Here is an 18,242-nt window from a genome sequence, read left to right as displayed (position 1 = left end):
TTGTATTTCTTAGTAGAGACGGGGTTTCACAGTGTTATCCAGGATGGTCTCGATCTCCTGACCTTGTGATCCACCCGTCTCGGCCTCCCAAAGTGCTGGGATTACAGGCTTGAGCCACCACGCCCGGCCCATGTTTGTTCTTATATTTCCATTAGTATTTTTCTTTTATCTTATTTTATTTTTGTATTTATTTATTTAAAAATGAATTTTCCATTTGACATTTCCAAATACACTTTACTTTTTAACAAGCAATACACTGTCTTTGGGGATAACAAATGTCAATACTAGGAAATTCAATTATAAAAAAATACAACATGTAGTCTGGGGTAGATATAGTCATTTTGGTAACATACATTAAGTGGCACTAATTACACAGTAACTCTAAGGTAACTAACATGAAACCACAGAACTGTAACTGTGCCACAGGTGTATGGCCTTGGGCCTTTCTTGTAGAATCCATTTTCAAAAAACCAGATACCCACGCCAGAGCTATGCCAATGAAACCTGTTAAAGAGTAAAGCACTGAAGTTGTGTCTCATGAGAGTACCTTGCTGTTGACAGATGATAGGCAGGGAAGGTTAGTTATAAAGTAGCTGCAGCCTAATTTGCAAAGTTACCAACTGTTCCTCTTTCTAGACAGAAGCAAGAAGTTAAGAAATTCTTTGAATTTGCCATGGTGTGTCAGGCAGAAGTGTAGAGGAGGGTTGTTAGAGTAGTGGCAAAAGGATCCTGGTAGGCCTGACAGGTTTAACATCATTAAGAATCAGGGTTGGTATCTAAATACTGGTAACAAGATGACGTGCCTTAAATTTGTAATCTTAGGTAAACTGCATATAAATGAAAAAAGCCAGTGTTCATCCACTAAGATTAATCAACAGCACTTCAAACTTCACCTCTTAAGCGCTGTGCCTGCAGCAAGGTTTCACAAGACAAGTCACCCAGAGTTTTTCTTCCCACCTCTGGCTTGCAGAGCAGCTTTCGCAGCCACTTCAAAAACCTCTCTCACTCCATCTTTGGTCTTTGCTGAACACTCCATGTACCCCAAAGCGCCAGTCCCCTTGACCATATCTCTGCCCTCTTCGCGTCTCACCCGCTTCTGCTTCATCTTGGCTAGCTCCTATCTTGTGTGCACATCATTCCTAAGATCGTTCTTGGTCCCCACCAGGATGATGGGCACATTGGGACAGAAATGCTTGACTTTTGGTGTCCATTTCTCTGGGATGTTTTCTAAACTATCAGGGTTGCCAATGAAGAAACATGTAAGTATAACACCAGTGTCTGACTGAAAGAGGGACCTCAGGTGATCATCATCTTTCTGCCTGGCTGTGTCCCACAAAGTCAGCTCTACCCGTTTCCCATCCACCTCGATACGGGACACATAGTCCTGAAACCCTGAGGGTGCGTACCCCTCTGGGAACTGCTCCTTGCTGAAGACAATGAGCAAGCACGTCTTGCCACAGACTCCGTCACCGACAATTACCAGCTTCTTCTGGATGGGAGCCATTGCTGGAGGACACTGGCCTGGGTGGCTGACATTGTGCAAAGTACCTTGAACTTCTCAGAGGACAGGCTCAGGCGACGAATCGGAGTCCAGTCTCTTCGTGCCCAGGACGCGAGTCGCAAGCTGGGAAAGCAAGGCTGGTAACTGAACAGGAGACCACGGACTCACGAGAGAACCGATGGAGGACGCAGGAAGGGAGCGCGAGCCACCCAGGGCGGGCGGCCTCTACCTGATTTGAAAACTCTTACAGGTGGTGATTCTTTCTCTTTTTATCTTTGGTAGTCCTATTGAAAAACACGTTTATCTGTGTGTTTGTTCATCTGTGTCTTTGTTCAAGTGTGTTTCTTGTACTCTTTTCTTCTGGTTTCAGTTTTACTCGTGCTCGTTTTTTCATCCTCCCTTACTAGTTCTTTCAGGTAGGGTCTGTGAGTGGTAAGATATCATTTTGTTTTTTTAATGTTTGGAAATGAATTTGTTTTATCTTTATTTTAGAACGCTAGTTTATCTGGATTTAAGATTTTAGTTGACCTTTAATGCTTCAACATATTAAAGGTATTTTCATTGTCTTCTGGCATTTATTATTGATGTTGAAAAGTGTAACGTTCTAATTCTCTTGCCTATCTAGCACATCTTACTTGTTTCCTCTGAGATATTTTTTTTTCTTTCTTTGGTGTTCTGCAACTTCACAAGTATTTGTGAATTTGTTTCTAGTTATCCTCTTCAGATTGTTTTTCACCTTTCATCTTTGATCTTGTTTTTAAATGTTCACCTCTAGAAAACTATCAGAAATTTTCTCATCAAATATCTTTCTGCCGTCTTTCTCTCTTACACTTATACCTTATTTTTTAAATCTACGATACATTTATCTTGAATCACTTTTCATATTTTCTATAACTTTATATTTATGATGCTTTATTCTAAGTGATTTTCTAAGAACTCTTTCCCAATTTATTAATCAGCTTGATATTTATCTACTTCACTATTTTGCAATGGCTATAGTTTTATTCATTTTTGAAAGAATATTTATAATATATCTTCAGTATTTATCATCTCTCTGAAACATTTTAGTTACAAAGTTCTACAATACATCTCTGACAACTATTTCACATGATTAATAAATGTTGTAACATTCAAGAGAGGAACAGACATTGACCTAGATAACATTGAAGGTTTCATTACACTCTATATATGCTTGTGAAGTTTTTGAAATAATTATGAAAGCATATTTATTTGGGGTTAATGGCCAGATGTATTTTCCCTGCCAGTCATTAACCCTCAAGCCGTGTCTCACTCCTAGGTCATTACTGTAATTATAAGCAAACATTTAAAAGGCAGCATAGGTATACTAGTGTGTGTATATATGTGTGTGTATATATATGTGTGTGTGTATATATAGATATATATTTGCACATAGGTGGTGTTATCATATTTGGTATGTATAGGGGACATCTGAAACTGTGTGTTCAATTCATTAATCACAAAAATTGGTTGATTAGATTATCTTTCGTTTTTAATTCACATTGTAATTAACTTGTAAGTTCAGTTGGAGTGATGTAATAGTATCAGAAGCCACTTTTAATTACAAACATTATATTGTAGTTAAGTAGATTGAAAGTTTACTATTAAATTGAAAACAGGTCTTATTAGGAACATTTAATTCTGGCAAAGAAAATGACAATGTGGCATTTATGCTAATCATGTGGAGGTACAGATGTTTAAGAGAAAAGGGCTTGTTCCTTGTAGAGTATTTCGTACCATGTGTCCCAGTAAGAATATCTTCTCTTGGACTTCCTTTAGATATTGTAACAGCTGCTGAGTCTCTGATTGGGTATGAAGCCCTAACTCTGACTCCCACTACGCTAGTTCAAACAGAATTAAGTCAGCAGAGCCACCACACAAACTCTCCTTTTAAATTGAGCTACAAGGGTAAGAGCTGAGTGATTATTGTATCTAAGATCTATTTTTTCTTCCCACCAAATTAACCCCCCACAACCCACTTTCTACCATTCAGTCTGTACTTCTGTTACCTTCTGTTGGAAAATATTTAGCTTTTTTTTGGCATTGAGCCTAGTGTTTTTCTGTGGGTATACTTGTACATATGTTTGTACTCAGAATTTATCTTATATTTTCTTTAATACTACTAACAATACATTTTAGTTGAATATTTTCTAATTCAAAATAATTACTCAATGTTTGTTTTTTACTCAAATGTCATTCATATTATAAACAGTATGGGTCTTGGTGGCCAACCTGACCATGAAACGCATAGAACTTGCAGATACCCTGAAAATAAACCAGGCATTTAGATGGTGACCTGTTCAGCTTTTATTTGTACTTTATCTATTTTTCAGACTCCACAATCATAAAGTAGCCAAGAAAACCAGGAATTTTGAAGAAAGTCAAGAAAATTACTGAAGGCCAAGAAATTAAGCCTAGTGGACAATTCACCTAGCACAAGAAGCATGGTGGACTATAAAGACATTGATCACTGAAGTTATGTATACATGCAGAAAAGAGAGTCAGAAAGCATATATTAAATAAAAGAGAAAACCAAAATTGTTTTGAAATTATCTCTCTTGCAGAAGATTTGTGGAGCTTTGCCACTTAAATTTTCTGATTCTGTTTTGATGCATTTATTTTTTAAATTAACGGCCCATGGGGACCTCCATTTTTGGCAAATTAAGTTACTACCTTCCAATTTTAAATAACCCCAAATCCAGGAATCAATGAAGTCAAGCTGTAAATTGTGTTCATGTCCATAGAGAAGCAGAATAAGTTTACAATAGTGGAGAACACCAGATTTAAAATCAGATGGCCTCAACTGGAATTCTGGCTTTGCCCCTTACTCTCTATGGGATCATGGGAAAAGCATTCAAATTTTCATTTTTTTCTTATATAACATGGGAATAATATAATTTGTAGGATTATATTTTACAAGTTAATAAGTTATTATTTCTTATAAACTATAAAATAAATTTACAGTTACAAATTTTGCATAATGGAAGGACAATATATGGAATAAAATTTTTAGTCTTCTACAAAGATAATAAACACAAAGATCACATTATACAAGCTAACCTTCAGAAGCTTTGGAATCCCTTTCTTTGGAGGTCACCAAACATATTATAAATCACCATCTGTTTGAGATGGTTCAATGCAGAAAATCTAGAAGCAACAGCAAAAACAAGCTAAGTTTAGAGACTCCTTTCCAGCTTTATATCTTTTATATGTTGAGTAGCATAAAGGTATTTATATTTTTTCTCTTTGAAGATAGTTATCATTAAAGGCTATGAATTAGCAGGATTTTCTTGGTGGAAATAATTTATAAAGTTATATATTTTTATTTTAAGTTGTTTTTGATATCTAAATTTCACGTAAACACGAACACTGGTAGTATTCCCAAAATACTAAACTCTTTAGATTACTAGATAAAATGCATAATGAATTAAATATATCTTTGCTTCCAAAAACTTAGGATGGACAAAGTTAGTCCCTTTGTGATTAAAAGCCAGAGTTGTGAATTAGCCAAAGGGTTTCCCTGGCCATCATTCTGGATATAGATCTTCAGTGAAATTTTGGTAATACAACAATAGAAACAAATCTGACCAAGTATCCAACAGAGTAACATTAGAACCCACAACTGCCCAGGTTGCAAACTGTAACTCTACATAGCTCTGTTCTCCAGAATACTAAACTTACGTATTTGGTGTCGTGGTAGAGAAACAGACACCCCTACCTTATCCATCATTATTATTTATCAGAATGGATATAAATATGTCCAAATGTCTTAGCTTGAGACAATGTCCCAGTAATCCCAGTTATCTCATAGGCATTATTTTATTATTTCTTTTCCCTTAAAGGTTTCCACATCTCAACTGTCCTGATGCCACTGAACCATTTGTGTTATCATACTGTTGCTTTTATTGACACCTTTATTTGTGTGTCAATTCCCAAACTGGTGTGGCACCATGAGCCCTGGTTAGACATACAACTGAACCATTTGTGCTATCATACTGCTGCTTTTATTGACACCGTTATTTGTGTGTCAATTCCCAAACTGGTGTGGCACCATGAGCCCTGGTTAGACATACACCTTACCTCTCCTTAACAGGATGGCAAAGGTGCTCTATCCAACTGTCTCAGGACCCCATGCTATGGCTGTGTCTTTCCTGGGCTCTGGGTATCTTTCTGTTTGGGACAGCTAATGAAACTCTCTAGTAAAGCTACTGTCTCATACTTTTGCATAACTTTGTGTCCTAGCAAGGTAAACATTTTTGGGAAAACAACTCACAAATTTTAAATTCCTTTTTCATACTTCATCATCCGAGAGATAATGGTGGGATTCAGTTGATTTTAGTCTCCAACATGGATTGAGGTACATTGTCAAGACTTAACTCTCTCATCCCAAACCCTTCCTGTGTCTCCTTTCTAACCAGTGTAATTCTCTTTACTTATGTATCTATTTGCCCTAAACACATACAGTTTGGAATTATACATTTGTACTATTCCTTCTTGTCTGCCACCAACATATAATATCTAATCTACCAGGCTCCCAGTTTCTTCTCAGGAAAATTTCTGCACAACCCCTCAGGAAGGAATGTACTTAATGAATTATGAGTTATTATTTTCTGTACTAGTTTATAAATTACTTTAAAATAATATGAATAAACATTATATAATTTCATTAGTCGATTTATTAAGTCGATAGATAATTAATTTAATACTTATAAAGTACCTATTACTAATACAGAAATATAAAACTAAAAATGGATTTTTTTCATAATATTATTTTATAAAATAAATGAGCCTATCGTCCTGAATAAAATTTCCAGTTGGTGGGATGATAGTTCACAGTGGACGCTCTCTCCCATCCCTACCCCACAGCACTTCTATCTAGCAGGAGACATGCTATGACTGATATTTCCAGGTCTCAACTGACACTGCCAGTGGTTAGAAGCTCCTTATCTGTCGTTTACAGTCACAGTGTGATAAAGTCTTGGAGTTTCACCAAATCTTTTACAAAACTTTTGAACAAAGGATTAATTGACTAAATCCCTTCCAATGTGTTAAGTTAAGTGTCTGAGTAATCCACTGTTGGACAATCAGTCTCCATATTGTATCAGATGGGGATGTGGTAATGCACTTTTTCTGATTTCCCAGTTCTGTAGCTCCACTTATTGAAAGAATAGCTTCTATTATTGGATTTGACAATCCTCCTTTTCTCTTTTCTTGCCAAAATATTCATGCAATTTCAAAATGGGAAAGTCTTGAGTAACATTCACTTCAAAATAGAAGACTCATTTAGTTTTTGTTTTTGTTTTTTTGATAGCTTTAACAAGTAACAATTATCTCCTGTGTCTATTCTACATTATTTCTTTAACATTTCTCGTTATGGTCTAAAATGTTTGGCCTTGTCTTGATAGTGATGGCTATACCAAATAGTCTCATTCATTTAGGATTATAGCACTATAAATAAAGTGCATGGCTTTCTTTTTCTGACTATAATAAATATTTATTAATCTAATTAGTACATAACAGTTGAGAATTTTGGAAATTAGATGCTGCAAAATATTTTTTTTAGCAGTATGCCCTTTCTATCCTCATGGTCTCTGGTATAGGAAATCATGCCTGTTTCAATATGTTTGCTTCTGATATCATGTTTCAATGTCATTTCCAATGAACAAAGGAATCGCTGTACTAGGAAAACTGGTTACATTATTTAAGGAATTATACAATTGACTTTTCCACAAAAGTATAAAATTAAGTTTCTGTTAACAATTTATGAACAAGTATACACACACAGAGACACACACATACATACACACAGACACGCACACAGAAGCCACCAAAGTTTTTACTTGAACACAGAAATTAATCTAGATCTTTGAGAGCAAGGAGCTCATGGTGAACTTCATTACAAAAGTCACATTATTCTGACATAAAATAGAACCTGACATTTGGCCTAATTATACTTTTCAAGTCTTTAATATTCTGCTTATCATTATGGATATTTAAATAAAGAAAACTCTTCTGATACCTTTTGCCCTTTTTCTGTTTCATAGTCTTCTTTGAATTAAAAAGGAAATTAAGGTTTTCTCAACTAGAAGTTTTAATAGATAAATGAATAATATATTTAAAAATAATGCTAAAACTTACCCCTAATAATTTAAAACAAGGGTATATTTTTATATTAAGTAAAGCATCTATTGCTTTCTCAAATATCTTCTGAAAAGAATAGAGTCAGAAATCCTTTATTATGATTCTAGGCAACTTTGAACTTTGACTTATTCAATCTGAGTCATCTCTAAAACTTTTAGGGTTTTTGTCATCATTTTGCTATATATCCTTTAATATTACTTTAATGGATTGGCACAAATCAAAGAGTAGACTGCCTTCCAGTGATTCATCTCATTGGACTTAGTTAAGTCCAGAGGGACATGCTACATTTCAGACTGTCAGGTTGATTTATATGAAAGAACATAGTCATTTACTTAGGTGTTATATTAACTAGACAGCCAAACCAGATCAATGATTTTGGCATTGTAGAATTCTACAATACTCCTAAATTTGAAAAAAAAAATAGAATTATTGAAATGAAATTTATTTTTCTTTCTCTTTTTCAGATTTCATTTCTTTAATTTTAAATTCAGGGATACGTGTTGAGGTTTGTTACATAGTTTCAGGGGGATTTGTTGTACAGATTATTTCATCACCCAGGTATCAAACCTAGTACCCATTAGTTATTTTTATATTTCCTACCATATGCTTTTATTATATACCAGGGCAATATTCTATAATATTTGCAATCTTCATACATTTTTATGCAAACATCAATAATTCATATATAGAAAGATTAATTAATGAGACTACTTAGGTAATTGAATCACAGCATATTTTCTTTAAACAAGATGAAATTATTAAGGTGAATAGAAAGTTGTTAAATATTTATGGGATCAACTAAAGTAAGAAAAAGGAGTAGTTTTACTTCAGGAGTATAAACTAAATATAACTACTTATATTTGTCTACATTCTCTATAATTGAGCATGTATTGATTTTCATATGTAAAAACAATAGATTAGGTTTGGTATATGCTTTGTTTCATTCTACTTTAAGGTAAAAATGTAATTCTTGCAATGGGTAATTCGCCAATTTTTATAGTTTAACTATTTAGTTCTCTATTCCATGTGTGCACACCAATCATTAATTATTGGTTATATTTTTATTATGTATAACTTAAACTTTCTTATAAAAATTGGACCTTAAACTCATCATATGCAAAGTCATAATAGTACCCTCTCCTACATCGGAAGCAATTTCTCCTACTTTCATTGTTTGTTTCATACACACTTGTGCTCTCATTTTCTAAGACCTGAAAGCTGAAAATCATTGGCCTTCCCTCCCTCAGAACATCTAAATGTTTCTAGGATTTACCAAATTCATCTCTAATGCATCTCTCCAAGCATTTCCTCCACCAAGTACTCTCTATTTTAATTGTTTCTTCTCCTTTGTTTTAGTTTCTCTTATTTTTGACTACATAATTATTTCTCCAAATTAGCATCCACAACATTGGTTTCTCTTTGCTTAATCAATTTTATGTTATGCTGTCAGATTAATATTTCTGGATCATAATTCTGATCAATAAATACTCAATTCAATTGGGTTTTTCTTAACAGTTCTAAATTTATATATCTTAATATATCTTATCCAAAACTTTGTACTTGCACATAGTAGACTAATCAATAAATATAACCAAAATGAATTAATGGTGAATTAAAATATTTTTCATGATAGTAAATTACACCCTTGTATAGAAATAAACATAGTAAAGATAAAATTATATAAATGTCAATATTATATAACTCCCCGATGCCTTATTTTTTTGGCTTTTGTTTTCTGTTACATGTGCCCACATCAAACATTGATCATTCAGTTATTCATGTCCTTCAAATTTCAGATTAAATGTTATGTTCTCCTTGATGTCTTCCTGATTGCTGCAGGCAAAGCCACACTTTGCATTCTTGTGTCTTTTTTACCAGGCATGTTACCACAGTCCTCCTTGAATAATTGATTATGTAACCTAAGTGTCCTATTTCCACTACTTCTATATATAGTCCTGACCACAATAATCCCTGAATTCTATTTCTGAACATTCTCACTATCACATAGGTGAGATCATTCCTGCCAAACCACTCTTCCTCCATATATATTTCTAGATATCCCCAAAGGTGTGTGTTTCAGACCTTCTGAATCTAGTTCATTTTTATTCTCAGACAATAATCACCGTGATCTTCCTTTTCGGCTTCAGCTTATACATGTTACACTTGAAGAATTCCCACGGTGTATGACCATTTTAAGAATGGTACTGCTTCTGCTCAGCAAAAGAAACTATCATCAGGGTGAACCGGCAACCTACAGAATGGGAGAAAATTTTTGCAATCTATCCATCTGACAAAGGGCTAATATCCAGAATCTACAAGGAACTTACACAAATTTACAAGAAAAAATCAAACAACCTCATCAAAAAGTGGCTGAAGAATATGAACAGACATTTCTCAAAAGAGGACATTAATGTGGTCAGGAAATAGATGAAAAAAAGCTCATCATCATTGGTCATTAGAGAAATGCAAATCAAAACCACAATGAGATACCATCTCATGCCAGTTAGAATGGCAATCATTAAAAAGTCTGGAAACAGGCCGGGCGCGGTGGCTCAAGCCTGTAATCCCAGCACTTTGGGAGGCCGAGGCGGGTGGATCACGAGGTCAGGAGATCGAGACCATCCTGGCTAACATGGTGAAACCCCGTCTCTACTAAAAATACAAAAAACTAGCCGGGCGTGGTGGCGGGCGCCTGTAGTCCCAGCTACTCGGAGGCTGAGGCGGGAGAATGGCGTGAACCCGGGAGGCGGAGCTTGCAGTGAGCCGAGATCGCGCCACTGCACTCCAGCCTGGGCAACACAGCGAGACTCCGTCTCAAAAAAAAAAAAAAAAAAAAGTCTGGAAACAACAGATCCTGGTGAGGATGTGGAGAAATAGAAGTGCTTTTACACTGTTGGTGGGAGTGTAAATTAGTTCACCCATTGTGGAAGACAGTGTGGCGATTCCTGAAGAATCTAGAACCAGAAATACCATTTGACCCAGCAATCTCATTACTGTTTACATACCCAATGGATTATAAATCATTCTACTATAAAAACACGTTGAAGCACTATTCACAATAGCAAAGACTCGGAACCAACCCAAATACCCATCAGTGATAGACTGGATAAAGAAAATGTGGCGCATACACACCATGGAATACTATGCAGCCATAGTATTCATAGAACTCATGAATGAATAAGTTCATGTCCTTTGCAGGGACATGGATGAAGCTGGAAACGATCATCCTCAGGAACTAACACAGGAACAGAAAACCAAACTCCACATGTTCTCACTCATAAGTGGGAGTTGAACAGTGAGAACACATGGACACAGGAAGGGGAACATCACACACCAGGGCCTGTCAGGGGTTGGAGGAAAGGGGAGAGATAGCATTAGGATAAATACTTTTTTTTTTTTAATTTATTTATTATTATTATACTTTAAGTTGTAGGGTACATGTGCATAACGTGCAGGTTTGTTACATATGTATACTTGTGCCATGTTGGTGTGCTGCACCCATCAACTCGTCATTTACATCAGGTATAACTCCCAATGCAATCCCTCCCCCCTCCCCTCTCCCCCCTTCCCATGATAGGCCCCGGTGTGTGATGTTCCCCTTCCTGAGTCCAAGTGATCTCATTGTTCAGTTCCCACCTATGAGTGAGAACATGCGGTGTTTGGTTTTCTGTTCTTGTGATAGTTTGCTAAGAATGATGGCTTCCAGCTGCATCCATGTCCCTACAAAGGACACAAACTCATCCTTTTTGATGGCTGCATAGTATTCCATGGTGTATATGTGCCACATTTTCTTAATCCAATCTGTCACTGATGGACATTTGGGTTGATTCCAAGTCTTTGCTATTGTGAATAGTGCCGCAATAAACATACGTGTGCATGTGTCTTTATAGCAGCATAATTTATAATCCTTTGGGTATATACCCAGTAATGGGATGGCTGGGTCATATGGTACATCTAGTTCTAGATCCTTGAGGAATCGCCATACTGTTTTCCATAATGGTTGAACTAGTTTACAGTCCCACCAACAGTGTAAAAGTGTTCCTATTTCTCCACATCCTCTCCAGCACCTGTTGTTTCCTGACTTTTTAATGATCGCCATTCTAACTGGTGTGAGATGGTATCTCATTGTGGTTTTGATTTGCATTTCTCTGATGGCCAGTGATGATGAGCATTTTTTCATGTGTCTGTTGGCTGTATGAATGTCTTCTTTTGAGAAATGTCTGTTCATATCCTTTGCCCACTTTTTGATGGGGTTGTTTGTTTTTTTCTTGTAAATTTGTTTGAGTTCTTTGTAGGTTCTGGATATTAGCCCTTTGTCAGATGAGTAGACTGCAAAAATTTTCTCCCATTCTGTAGGTTGCCTGTTCACTCTGATGGTAGTTTCTTTTGCTGTGCAGAAGCTCTTTAGTTTAATGAGATCCCATTTGTCAATTTTGGCTTTTGCTGCCATTGCTTTTGGTGTTTTAGACATGAAGTCTTTGCCCATGCCTATGTCCTGAATGGTACTACCTAGGTTTTCCTCTAGGATTTTTATGCTATTAGGTCTAACATTTAAGTCTCTAATCCATCTTGAATTAATTTTCGTATAAGGAGTAAGGAAAGGATCCAGTTTCAGCTTTCTACTTATGGCTAGCCAATTTTCCCAGCACCATTTATTAAATAGGGATAGGATAAATACTTAATGCATGCAGGACTTAAAACCTAGATGATGGGTTGATAGGTACAGCAAACCACCATGGCACATGTATACTTATGTAACAAAGCTGCACGTTCAGTACGTGTATCCCAGAACATAAAGTAAAATAAAATAAAAGACAACGAATAAAAAAGAATGACACTGTGGCTTCTCAAGCCTCTTAGAGTTCCTGATCCTCAGAGATTAAGTGAATGAAGGATCTGGAACAATAATGGCAAGAATTATCTAGCCCTAATTTTGAGTCTTGCTTGCATCTGAGCTCTACTAATGCATTTCTGCCCAGGTGCAAAGCCTCTTGTGCAAATCACACATTTATCTTCCAGCTCTAACTCACTGACACCAACAGAACACTTAACTGATAGAAGTGAGATCAGCCCATCTTTTCCTAGACCAGATTATTTTCCAGGGCAAATATCCAGCAGTCTGCAACCTGTCAGGGTATGTGCTATCTTCCAGGGAAACTCAGAGCTTCCTAAAGCCTGACATGTGGCCCACAGAAACTTAGTTGCTCTTATTTTCTCTCCAGAAGATGGGGCCCTCATCTCTACCTTCCTCACTGTCAGTTTCCTTCAGGATATTTTTCACATTTGCTTCACCACTCAGTTATAAGTAAAGAGTGTAATTAATTAATCTGTCTTCCATTTCTTATCTCAATCAATTCTTTCACAAAAGGCTGTGTGAGAGTGGATGATTAATATTTCTAATAGCAGTTTGATTTTATACTTTCTTCATTTCACACTCTTTCTGCATCATTCATTCTGCCCAGCCCTAGACCCTCCCATTTTCTTCATAATTTTACCAATAGGTTTTGTGTCTCCTATTATTCCCCAATAGACGATGTCTTCACCATGGATAGTCTTATCATTACTCAATACCTAAAAGGTGAACATCTCTTTCTTCTCTCCCTGACTCTTCAAAGCTTTTGTGAATGTTTTCTCTTGCCAGAAACACCCTTCCTCCTTCATCCTTCCTCCACTTAACTAAGAACCTGTTAACCCTTGGCCTTCATCAAGTCCCATCTTCTCTCTGTTCTCTGTATAAAAGTTTCTAGGTGATTTCAATTTCTTACCAATATGACTGTAATCTTATTCAATATTAAAAAGAAAGCAACTCTGTGGCAAGGTTCATGTTTTATGCTTCTTTCATATTGATTGTGACTTACTAAGTGATGGTAAGTACTCAATCACCTGAATTTGCTCAATCTTTTATTAACTGACACGTAAGGTAGTATGATCCCTGATCCTGTTGCAAAACAACAACTCTGTTTCCAAATAAAGTCACACTCTGAGGTACTAAAGGTAGGAACTTTAACATATCTCTTTGGGGAGACACAATTCAATTTAGGTCACTTATAAGGCAATTGAGCTGATTTTCCAATGGAGTATATAAAGCTCTAAAGTTAAAACCAATAAAGGAGCTCTAAGATATTAAGCTCTTTCCTCAGTAGATATAAAGGCTGTCACCCTGCAAATGGGTTACTGTGATAGAAACAGGATTTTTGGGGGGATGAACACGTTCACATTTTATAGAAACTTTTTGAGACATAGAAAATTTGTTCTATACTTTATTTGTCTCCGTGCTTTAGAAAGAATACACATACAGTAAATGATTATTTAAATAATATGTCTTTCAGGGCTTGAGATGGAATCATATTGAAACTGTGAAGCCTTCTGCCAGAAATAACTTCATGTAAAGTGTAGGAGACACCACACAAGAGGTTACTGTGGGGAGAGAGGCTCAAATGGTAAGATCCTCATACTAAGAATAAATGAATAATGTCTATGCTGCTTTCATTACTTTTGTTCCCTGTGACAAAGATAAAGTTAATTATCTGGAGATAGCAAAGAAGTCTGTTTATTGAATGTGACATGCTAGATGCAATTCTGGATTGCAGCATATTGTAATATTAAAGATCAAGGAACTTTTAATAGGAATCAAATACAATTTTTAATTGAGCCCATTTCTTGCACACGTGAGCTGTATTGAAAATTCTCCCAAATCAAAAACACGCAGCAATCGTAATTGCAATTAAAAAGTGAATCTTATGAGCTGAATCTTTTTTGCTTAGATTCTCTTTAAATCAAACAATTCTATATTACTTTTACTGAAAGCTCAAAATCGATTTAATGTTAACTATATCCTTTATTCGTAAATTTATCCTCTGTCTTTTTGACCCCTGGCTGATTTCACACACTCCCTCTTCACTAAAAAGAGTTTATTGATATGCTGTGTCTACATGAATCCATGACATCTGAATGAAAGATTTGAGATTTGCTATCCAGATGCTCTGCCTTCTAGACTCCATCTGGATATTTGGCCTTGTACTTACAAACCATCTGGGTTTGTTACTATACTTTCCACTTTTCAACCAGATGTTTTGGCATTGTGTGGACAAAGCATGTGGCATTGTCTATAAAATGTAATTATATAAAAATAAATAACACTATCTAAGCAATTAAAGGAAAAACATTTTCCCATCTAAAAATCTCAACAATATTTTCTTAGTAATACTATCATGGCAGGATATATTCTTCTTTCTCTGTTTTAACACATTAAATTTCATATGTAAACAAAAAAGGAAAATTATATAAATGATATATGACTTGTATACTATGTGTACAAATATGTGTAAAATGATTTATTAAATTCAAAGGAAATTTCCAATATTTTAATATTTCATATTAAATTTTTAAAATAATTTGTAATAGAAAAATATCTGTAATTTAAGAAATTTTTAAATTTATAGTTACAATTAACCTACCAACTGTAATTATAATAACCTATGAAAATCTCAGTTTAGAAGTAATATTTTCAAAGTCTTTTAAATTAAACTCAGAATAAGAAAAGTTAAATCATATTTTCAACAAAAATCTGTTTTAAAATCATTCGAATACCAGTATGTATTTTTAATAATCACCTGATCAGCTCTTCAACATAGATATTTATCTTCATGATTTTAGTACACATATACATGTACATCCGGTATTATTGTTCTGGAAAAAAGACAAACAAGAAATATACTACTCCAGACGACTATGGGAACTAATAGCTTTAATTAAATTTGCTTCAAAAGTCTTCATGCTGTTCATTATATGGAGATTATATGCTATATAATAAGTAAACATTCCCCCAAAAAAGGGGAAGACTAAAGGCAGCTGATCAAAATGTAATAAATATTCCCCAGAAGGTCCTGTGGCTACTTTTAAATTCTGTGTAAGTAAAATGAGAGTAAAATTCTGTGTAAGTAAAGTAATCTGAGTTTATGGTAGATTTTGACCAAAACCTCTCAAATATGTCACATGAGAATCTCACTCAACTGGCTCAGTTTACCTCAGTTGCAATGGGTTTAGCTCTGGGCCCAAAATTCAGGGCAAGAATGATGAGAAACTGTAAGAGAGACATTGTTCAAGATAGGAATAGACCAGAAATACTAACACATAAAATATTTCTGGCAGAATATATTTTTCTTAAAAATGACAAGATTTTGGGGTCAAATGGAGAGGAGGAGAAATAATAAAAGTTCTTCAAATATTTTAGGATTATAAGAATGTAAAGGAATTTACAAGTATTTATGTTTCTAAGGGCAAAATTAGAATGATAATCCAAAAAAAAGTTTTGCTTCAATTCAATGGAAGTGTCACATTCCTTGTGGAAGTGACTTTCCTATCACTAGAAAATTCATACGAGGTATTCAAGTATAAGTTAGGAACTTGATTAGATGGCTGCTAGGTTCTTGTCAACAGATGTTTAATGTCTCAATGTTCAGAACACTGCCTGATACATAATAGATGGTTAACACATGAGTAACTACACAAATTCTAAAATTGTATTTCAGATATCACCTCCCCTAATTAAGACAAGCAGATTTATCATGTTCTTTGTACGGCCATCTGCACCCTCCAGGCCACTTCATTTCATTGAACATAATGTGAAACATACCTTCTGTACTGTACAAGCAGTAGGTCTTGGGAGAACCTAATTATCTAAAAATGTCCAGGTGGTATGATTTTTATGTGGTGGTAAAATCTTGAAGTTAGTGTATAAACCAAAAGTAAGTAGATTCACAACTAGCTAAGAAAATCTACCAGATTAAAGACCAAAGTATTGTGTCTTAAAATCTCCAACAAAGAGAGTTTTCCCCTGACACTGAAACAATTGGTTCAGTTGAGTAAGAGATGAAGTAGCTGACTTTCATATAGTGGATATTTTGAAATCAAGATGCACATATTTTCAACTTTATATACTACTCAGTTCAGCAAAATGTTCACAGTCTAGGAGGGCCATGAAAATAGAGACTGGAAAGATACAGTTAAACACCATACATCCTACACTACCTTAAACATTCAGAACAGATTCACTTCAAGTGGGATTTCTATCAATGTGAATAGCTATTTCTCTATCTCCTGAGCATAAATAGTTGATTTTGTGGAAGTTAAGTATATAAAACTTGGCTCTATTTGATCAGCTTTCAAAAATGCAGTCACCTCAAAGCTGCTTTCAACAATTATGCATGTTGCTCCAGTCCCAAGCTTCAATAACTCCATACTCCCATAGTCATATTCCTTCCCTAGAGTCAACAGGATATCACAATAAAAACAGAGATCGGATTTGCGAAAGTTTTATAGACCTTATTGACCATTGATGCATGCCAATCTCAATGATAACATTTTTCCAGGTCTCAATCATAACAATTAACTATTTCAAAATATATTTCCCAAACTCCCCTTCCATTGAAACATTACTTATGATTTCTTCAACTTTACACACTCCTTTCTCATAATTATAAGAACTCACGTCCCATCATAAGCAGTAAGGCTATTATAGAAGGAGGTGCATAGGGTGAGCTTTCCCTGTTTATCCATGAGGTCGCATCCAGAGTGCTTCCTTTTATTTTATTGATGTGCTAAAATATTTGGCACTAGCAATCATCTCTTAAAAGGTCACCATCTGGAAGAACATCCTCCCTACATTTTGTCCTGGGATATAATCCTAAAAGCAATGTGAGTCCTTCCTACACACAACATCAAAACATCAAAGGAATGGCAAGCAGTAAACTTACATAGATTTTACATTGCCTAAAGAAGGTAAAGATTTCAGTCCTAAGTAACTATTTTCCATCTGAAAGAGAGGAGTACAAAATATTCTAAGATAAAAGCAAATATACTGGGCAGTGCTACAAATAAGAAAAGGCTCTATCCAGATGGGCAAATTTCCCTATACAGAGAGAAAGAATGCAATTGATTCACTGAGACAGAAGTGAGATTTTCATGGCATAGCTTTACTCTTCAAACAGGAAGGCAGATAGTAAAACACCCCACTCTCTTTTGAGTACTTATTAAACTTGAACATTAATTTAGTTATTCAACTAATATTTATGAAATCCCTAATATATGCCAGATCCTGTGCAAGCACTGAAAACCCAGCAGCAGATAAGATAGACTTGGTGGTAATTTACAATGGTCTAGAAAGGTTCTAAGACCTGATGGACTACATGCATTGGACCAGCTAGCGGCGCACCCAGGAGACAGAGTCTACATTTTGCTTAGGCACCAAGACTTAATTTATAAGACATTACTTCTGTTGCTTTTGGACAAACACTTTGTCTTGCTCTAGAGAAATCCCAAGAAAAGTGTGGATAATGAAAGTGAGCATCCGAAGAACAGGCTCAGGTTGACATGCAAACATGGTTACTGGTGATGGATCTAATATAGATTCTGCCTGAGTTTATTAGATTTAGTGCTGTTGTTTACCATTTTCTCGTCTGAAGTATACACATTCAGTTTACATACAATTCTCAAAATAACCATTCCCGCCACTCATGAGGAGAAAATTATCAAATATTTTTATCACTGTGTATTAAATGGTATCAATTTTAACTGAACCTTA

General features: G+C 35.3%; 1 long non-coding RNA gene and 1 pseudogene across 1 annotated transcript; one reads left to right on the top strand and one right to left on the bottom strand.

Annotated features, from left to right (window-relative positions):
• Window positions 1-257: 257 nt before the first annotated feature.
• LOC105496674 (transforming protein RhoA pseudogene) lies at window positions 258-1,558 on the bottom strand (annotated as a pseudogene).
• A 131-nt stretch (window positions 1,559-1,689) lies between these two features.
• Window positions 1,690-4,049, top strand: LOC105496676 (uncharacterized). Its single transcript, XR_011623079.1, has 3 exons — window positions 1,690-1,751; window positions 3,299-3,427; window positions 3,853-4,049. It is a non-coding gene; the product is annotated as an uncharacterized lncRNA (long non-coding RNA).
• Window positions 4,050-18,242: the final 14,193 nt, after the last annotated feature.

The sequence above is a fragment of the Macaca nemestrina genome, chromosome 5, assembly GCF_043159975.1.
Source record: "Macaca nemestrina isolate mMacNem1 chromosome 5, mMacNem.hap1, whole genome shotgun sequence".
Lineage (NCBI taxonomy): Eukaryota > Metazoa > Chordata > Mammalia > Primates > Cercopithecidae > Macaca > Macaca nemestrina.
This window is presented reverse-complemented; position numbering and strand designations above follow the sequence as displayed.